This window comes from Octopus bimaculoides, chromosome 11 (assembly GCF_001194135.2).
Source record: "Octopus bimaculoides isolate UCB-OBI-ISO-001 chromosome 11, ASM119413v2, whole genome shotgun sequence".
NCBI lineage: Eukaryota > Metazoa > Mollusca > Cephalopoda > Octopoda > Octopodidae > Octopus > Octopus bimaculoides.
The window spans coordinates 15,724,242-15,730,402 of record NC_068991.1 but is presented as its reverse complement, the minus strand read 5'-3'; the positions used below and the strand labels follow the sequence as shown (position 1 = coordinate 15,730,402).

The following is a 6,161-nucleotide window of genomic DNA, read 5'->3' as shown; positions in this document are numbered from 1 at the left end:
TTATTCTTTGGAAGCCTAGTACTTATTCTATCGGTCTCTTTTGCCGAACCGCTAAGTTACAGGGACATAAACACACCAGCATCGGTTGTCAAGCGATGTTTGGGGGGGGGACAAACACAGAGACGCAAACATATACACACACATACATATATATGTACATATATACGACGGGCTTCTTTCAGTTTCCGTCCACCAAATCCACTCACAAGGCTTTGGTCGGCCCGAGGCTATAGTAGAAGACACTTGCCCAAGGTGCCGCGCAGTGGGACTGAACCCGGAACCATGTGGTTGGTAAGCAAGCTACTTACCACACAGCCACTCCTCTTTAGGAATCATTTACAGTTGTGGCCTTCAGCAACCGCTCGACTAAATTCGTCTTTCTTTAGATTCTTTAATATCTTACATTAATGATCCTAGCCTTTGTTCAAGTAGCTTCGTTTGTCTTAGGACTAATTAGAATTCATTTACGTTAGTATTTGTCAGCTTTCGTCCGACCAATTTCATCTCTTTTTCTTAAAGACTCTTTAAGAATCACATTAGTGGTCCTCGGTCTTTTTCTAACACTACTCCCTTGAAAATATTTATGCTCACTGTATTTTTACATCAATACTTAAATGCAAGAATGTGAAATATAAGAGCAACCTTCAAAGTTATTTAACATATCCTACATATTGCGATCCTACATCATGGTGTTTTTCTGTTAAATATGCAATGTTTGGTTCAATGTCATTGACCTAAATAGTTTTGCCTTTTTTTTTGCATGAGCCGATCCATTTCTTTCGTCATTCAGCAATTTATTCAGTGAACTACTGATTCAGTTTTAGTCTTATACAATGTTGGAAAAGAGGCAATTATTCAGGACGTATTGTTTTACTGTCATTTAATGACCAGAATTCAGTTTGTCGTGAATTTTAAGTAATTACTACATTGTGCTCCAATTACATCTTCTTTCATCTTTTACTTGTTTCAGTCACTGGATTGCGGCCAGGATGGAGTACTGCCTTGAAGAGTTTTAGTCAAGCAAATCCCTACTTAATTTTCAAAGCTCAGTATCTATCCAGTGTCGAACCGCTAGTTTATGAGAATTATAGGGACGTAATCAAACCAATACTGGTTGTTAAACGGCGGTTGGGAGAAACGCAGAAACACAAACACATATACGAACGGCTTCCACACTGTTTCCGTTCACCAAATTCATCACATGGTATTGGTCAACCTGGGATAATAGTAGAAGATGCTAAGCAGTGGGATCGAACCTGAAACAGATTTTTATTTTCATAAAACCACGAACATAAATCAATGAAAATAAACGCCCTAGTAATATCAGTTTTTAGGTATTTTGAAAATAGCATGTATTCTTTCAGTGTATAGACACCATTAAAATAATATGCCATGATAAGGATCTTGTTATCAATAACTGTAGACTTAACAACATGAAATGCTAAATTTGTTTTTACCAGTCTTTCAACTTGTTCAACAGTATTCACAGGTATTTCACAATTTGTCTTCGGAATGAACCATTGATTGATGGTAAACTTTCAAAGATATTTGAAGGATCTCCATAAACCACATTTGATATAATAGTTTCTAATAAAGGCTGTGTTCGTTTATAGTCAATTTTTGTAACAATTTTTGCAATCTTATATGACATAACATTAGCTTCAGAGTGAAAACAAAATAAAAAACTTGAAAACTATTTTTAAGCAGCAACCTAATTTATTCTCTCTTCATCTTTCTCTCTTCATGTGCAATGCTCGTTTTTCTCTCTTCATGTGTAATGCCTGATATACGAACGTCGGTGGCCACAGACTTCGATGCTAAAGTCTGAAATTTCACGAACTTTTAGGTAAGAAAGTTACAACAGTGGTTTGCGTTACTTTCTGCTACTTTCTTTACAGTTTACTCTGTTAGTCTCCTGCTCGTTCAAATTTACTCTTTAGCTAAAGAGGCTATGGAACCCTTAATCAAAGGAACCGGATTATGTGACACTAGGGTATGTCCACACACTGATGAGCCTGTTTAACATATATCTAGGACCCAAACCTTTCTCCGAGTCATGTATACCTACACCACAGGCCCATCTATTATTTGACTCATAAGTAGGGGGTATTTGACAAGTGCTAACACTACGGGTCAGAGAGAACATGAGAGCAGTGGTGATTATGGGGTAACTCTTAACTCTGCAAAACTGCTGAAGTCCCGAACGAAGCTTCACTACCAGACGCAGTTTTGTAACAAAATATATATAATTAGATGAAACCAATTAAAATCTTTGCAAGGTTAAAGGTAAAAGAGACTAAGTTGATGTACTTTTCAAATACGAAGCTACTGCAACTGTAATTAAACTTGTGCCACTATGTTATTAATTTAGTGTATTTTTAGAACTGTTTAGCTATCATACATTTTTTTGAAATAGTCATAGTTAACTGTTTCATTAGTTTTATTTGGACTGTTCTTTCTTGTTTTCAATGATCACAAATTCATGTAAGGTAGTAAAGCTTTGCTGTAAATTACATAAAAGACAGTTTTTGCATTCTGAAGAAGGCTTTCAATAGGCATTCACTATGATATTAGGTGATAGGCTTAATTTGCTCTGCTTAAAATGACAAAGGGGTTTGTATATAATGTAATTACATTAAAAGTTAAATAACAATAAGGTATTTAAAAAATTTGAAATGTAAGAACAAAAAGGGGAAATGTATCAATAGAAAAGTGTGAGACTATTATACAAAAGTTCCAACCTCAACTACGCAGATCAGCTCTGTAACTAGAACTATCAAAATGTGATAAACCTCATAATTGTACATTGTATTTTTAGTTTTATTAAAATGCAGACTTTACTTATCGGTGAGCTGGCAGAATCGTTAGCACGCCAGATGAAAACTTACCTGCATTTCCTCCAGGTTTTACATTCTGAGTTCTAATTCTGTCGATATTTTTGAGGTCGGTGAAATAAGGATTGAGAGCGATATAGCTCCATCCACCCAAAATTTCATCGTTGCACCTGTAGTAGAAAAGATTATGGTGCTAGTATTATCACTGTCATGTGAAACATCAAGCTACATTCTTAAAATTCAAAAGCAGCTTGATAATGATAACTATCAATCAACAATTTAATTTGAAGATGAATTTATGAAATATCTTTAGATATTGAAGAAGAGATTGATAAAGTCTATAGTTGTTGATAACATGGCCCTTTTAATGGCGCATAGGCATTATTTTAATGTTGTCTGTAAGCTGAAAGACAATATCTTATTTTGTAAAATGCTTAGAAACTGATACCACTTCGAATTTATTTATATTGCTTTGAGATTCTTGTTTGATGAAAATAATATCAGAAATTTGATATCGATTGCAACCCATGTTGACACTTAAATAATCGGAATGTATCAAGGATTCGTAGCAGAATGGAAAAAAAAGAGACTTATGTCCTAGAATCACGGCAATTCGTTGCAGGTTTTAAAATTAGCTTCCGGTAGTCAATTTTAGCTACCAGTTTGCTAAAAACTAAAAACCCACTAAAAACAAGCATAATATAATAATTGCATTATCATTTTAGCAGCAAAAACTTAATTTTGAATTAATGAATCCTCATTGTAGAAAAGTAGGCGAATCCACCGTTTGTGAATATTGCTTGTGAATATTGAAGAACAAGTTGAAAGACTGAGAAAAACTAATTTCACAATTCGCTTCGTTAAGTCTACAGTTGTCAATAACCAGGTATATAGACGCCATTCAACCTTGCAACTTTGTCAGAAGAAAATTACTTTTAACCACGTTTCGACATTCCATGTTTATGAATTGTAATTAGCTAGGCGCAGTCATTGCTGTGTGGTTAAGATGCTCGCTTGGCAACCACGTGGTTTCGAGTTCGGTCCTACAGCACGGCACCTAGTAGCCTCTTACCGACCAATTCCTTGCGAGTGAATTTGGTTGACGGTGCGTGTGGAAAACTGTCTTCTATCTGTCTATCTGTATATTTATGCATACATGTATATGTGTTTCTTTGTGTGTGTCTCCTTATCATCACTGGACAACCGTTAACCGGCGTTGGTTTGTTGATGTCTCTGTAGCGTAGCGGTTCGGCAAAACAGGCCGGTAGAATAGATAGCAGGTTTAAAAATAAGTCCTAGAGTCGCTTTGTTTGACTTAACTCCTCAAGGCGGTGCCCCATCATGACCGCAGTCCATTGGCTGATACAAGTAAAAGATAAAAGACATAAGGAAAGCGAACATTCAGAACTCCATTTTATGCATAAGATACACAAGAATTAATTAAATAAGTAAATCTAATGCCTAGAAAAATGTCAGCGAAGGCTTTGTCTCCGGACTCGTAAAAAATAAAAAGGACAAATTTGGAAGTTAAGAATCACCCACTAGAGAGCTATAAAGAAAATCAGAGATAATGAATAGTGGTTTCAAATTTTGACACAGGACCAGCAGTTTTTGAGGGTAGAGGAAGCGATTGCATTGACACCAGTGACCCCGAAAGAATAAAAAGCAAAATCGACCTCGGGGTACTTTGAACTCAAAACGTAGACTGACAAAATGTCACTAAAGCGTTTTATCCAACTTAACGGTTTAGAAATAATAATCTTTTCTACTATAGGCACAAGGCCTGAAATTTGGGGAAGGGGATAGTCGATTACATTGACCCCCAGTATTCAACTGGTACTTATTTAATCGACTCGAAAGGATGAAAGGTAATGTCGACCTCGGCGGAATTTGAACTCAGAACGTAAAGACGGACGAAATGTCGCTTAAGTGTTTTATCCAACTCACCACTTTAGAAATAATAATAGCCCCCAAAATTAACACCCACTTTCGTTCCCACGAACTGAACACTGTACGCATGACCGCCACTGAGACACTGTAGAAGGTTTTGAATGACGGTCCCCACCTCATTGCCAGACTCATTCGTCAGGTTCTTGTAACGTCATTACTGATATAATACTTTCAAAACTATTTCAAAACCTTAATCAGTAATTCGAGATTAATTTAATTTTCATCGTTGTCTAAATAGATTTTCATCACTTTTCAGTCAAATCTTTTCACACTTTCTCCCCAAGAATTTCATCTTCACCTCTACTACAAACTGAGGTGATAAAAATATTCCCCGTTGAGAAACGTCTAATATCACCTCTCAACTGGACAAGTTATGAAGAATATACTATCGTATTGTTAAAAACGTAAATTAAACAATGTATTAATTGTGTAGAGACAATTACTTTGGCAAACGAGAATAGAATTAAGCGATATTTGATTAGAGGAATGTAGTCGAACGGTATTTGATTTGAGGAAAGTAGTCGAACGATTCTTCTCTCTCTCAGCCGCCGAAAAGTCTTAGGTGGTCGTAGTATTAGGTAATAACAAAGACCTCAATGATACAATGAAATTATAGAGAGCATTTATTGTTTTCTTACAACATAACCAGATGTTACTACTGGTTTTCTCCTCTGAGTAAACTATCATGAATCTTCTACTTGAAAACGCGAGTTTTCATATTGTGATGAATGAAAACATTAGACTCAAATTATATATATAAATAGAGATTAAAATATCCTCATTAAGGGATAAAATATCCAATGAATTACTGGTTCATTACCTATTATTTTTTTGTGAATAGTAATATTCATAAAATAATAGGTTTAAGTATAAATCTTGGTTTATAAATATTCAAATTAAAATTTAGAAAATGGAGATGTAGCACTGGTATAATTTATTAACTGCAAAAATTCAGTATATTCTCTTAAAGCCGTTTCGATTTTACCCAAATAATTAAATTTCAGTAATTAAAAACATTATATTGGGTAAAATCTCATCAGAGGAGTAGAAAAGACATACCGTTAAGTCATTAGATGTTATGCTACCAAATCATCTAATCTGTTGAGTTAAGTTGAGATGATTTGGTAGCATAATATTAGTCTGCTGAGATGATTTGGTAGTATAACATCTAATAACCTGATGGTATGTCTTTTCTATTCCTCTGATGAGATTTTGCTCAATATAATGTTTTTAACTACGGGAATTTAATTCTTTTGGCAAAATCGAAACAACTGCAAGAGAATATGTTGAATTTTTGCAGTTAATAAATTATATTCCTGCTACATCTCCATTTTCTGGATTTTAATATATATATATATATATATATATATATATATA

General features: G+C 34.8%; 1 long non-coding RNA gene across 1 annotated transcript in view; it reads left to right on the top strand.

The window, feature by feature from the left end:
• Nucleotides 1-1,393, top strand: part of LOC128249034 (uncharacterized) — a 10,418-nt gene extending 9,025 nt beyond the window's left edge. The window contains exon 3 of the long non-coding RNA XR_008265133.1: nucleotides 971-1,393. This is a non-coding gene — a long non-coding RNA (uncharacterized LOC128249034). The remainder of the gene's footprint in view (nucleotides 1-970) is intronic.
• The last annotated feature ends 4,768 nt before the right edge of the window (nucleotides 1,394-6,161 follow it).